This window comes from Mustela nigripes, unplaced genomic scaffold (assembly GCF_022355385.1).
Source record: "Mustela nigripes isolate SB6536 unplaced genomic scaffold, MUSNIG.SB6536 HiC_scaffold_10786, whole genome shotgun sequence".
NCBI lineage: Eukaryota > Metazoa > Chordata > Mammalia > Carnivora > Mustelidae > Mustela > Mustela nigripes.
This window is the reverse complement of record NW_026750192.1, coordinates 1-1,675: the sequence shown is the minus strand read 5'-3', so window position 1 is coordinate 1,675 and position 1,675 is coordinate 1. Positions and strand designations below refer to the sequence as shown.

Sequence of the window (1,675 nt, the reverse complement as noted above, 5' to 3'; positions counted from 1 at the left end):
AGATGTGGGTCCCATCCTCGGCTCTGCTCTCTGCCTGCTTATGTCTGGCTTGGGGCAAATCACTTGCCTCCGGCCTTCTGTTTGCTTGTTAATATAATGAGGTGGTGCTTATCTATGTGATCTTTGCCGGCTCTTCTGAAAAGACTCTAGTCCATCCTGGCTTGCAGATAAGGAAACTGAGGCCTGAGGTGTGATGACTTCCTTTAAAGCCACACAGCTAGTTGGGGCCAATCACAGGCCAGATCTCCTGACCCCCACGCATCAGTTCTTGGAAATCCTACTGTAATATGTTCCTTTCCAGAGGCCACAGGTGGGAACTGAGGGAAGTGGGACAATCAGAACATTAAGAATAGCGCAGAAGATGGCCCAATGTCCGTATGCCTTGGCACCTGCATTTCACCAATAGGGCCACCTCTTACCTTAGAAGAAGTTCCCACAGGGCTGGTGATCTGGATGCCTGGCCTGGAGCTTAGCTATGGTAAACAGGACCAGAGGGAAGTGATGGCTGTTTGAGGTGGACTTTGTTGACGGCGGCTGGAGATAGCAGCTGACAGAGGGAAGAGTGACAGACGGCAGATAGCTGCAGGCCCGCAGGTCAGCCACTGTTGCGCAGGGTCGCCCATCCCCAGGAGCTGTCTTTGTATCACAGGAGCTGAGTGTTTACCCTGTGGGTTCTTAGTTTGATGTCACGTCTTGATGACAAGATTCCATTCTCTTCCGCATCAGTTTGAGACAGACATCGTAATGAAATTCTAATTAGCCAAATATGGAATGTAAGCCTGGAACTCATTTTATAGAGAAATTTTCTTATGTGAACTACTTTCCCTGATGAGGAGTTGTGACGATGTAACATCAGATAAAGTTTATCTGATTGGCACTTGTAAGAAGGGTTCCCGGCAAAAAATAACTGTTTTTTTTTTGTTGTTGTTGTCCTCCCTTTTGATCTTTCCTTTCCATTCCTTTTTTTTTTGTCTTGTGAGCGGTCATCTGATTTATAAAAAGATGCAACAAAAAGTAAAATGGTACAAGATAAGATAATCAGTTTCAAAACATAAAAAAGTGTCTTTAGCCATAGCTCAGAACAGAGGAACTGGGTAAGGAGAATTGCTTGTATGAACTGGCAACAGGAAAAGTTGGTAAAGAAGAGCTGAGAAACTCTATTAAGACATAGGAGTGAGGGGCTCTGTCATCATCTGGCATTCGCTCAGTGTCGTCTATATGGTTAGAGATGTCCATGATGGGAACTCCAGCAATCTTCTGGGTCTGGGTCAGCTGATGCCACAGTGTAACACTCTGAATTACTTCCGTACTGAGCAGTCATCTGCAGTTTGTCTTGTGTGTATGTGGTAATCGTTTGAATCTTGGCTCTTTCACAATCCTTAGAGCCTCTTGATACTTTCACCCCGGTTTCTCAGTTTCAGCCATTACACAGTCAGTTGTACAACTGGTACACTTGGCACACAGCCCGTCCATCATTGACCGGTCAAGTTTGGCCTAACTAGAAAAGTTGATAAAGTCGGTACCAACCAGGATGTGGTAAGTCGGCCCAGCTGTGTGTTTATATTGGAAAAAGCAGGAGGGATGTTGGGGGACTTCTCTTTCCTTGAGTGCATGGGATCCTTCTTTTCTTTCTTTTTAGGTTTTAATCTGTCCTTCTCTCGGAGAAGGATCTCAG

At 45.5% G+C, this 1,675-nt stretch overlaps 1 pseudogene; it reads right to left on the bottom strand.

Moving 5' to 3' along the window:
- Positions 1-1,065: 1,065 nt before the first annotated feature.
- LOC132009278 (rRNA-processing protein FCF1 homolog) lies at positions 1,066-1,664 on the bottom strand (annotated as a pseudogene).
- Positions 1,665-1,675: the final 11 nt, after the last annotated feature.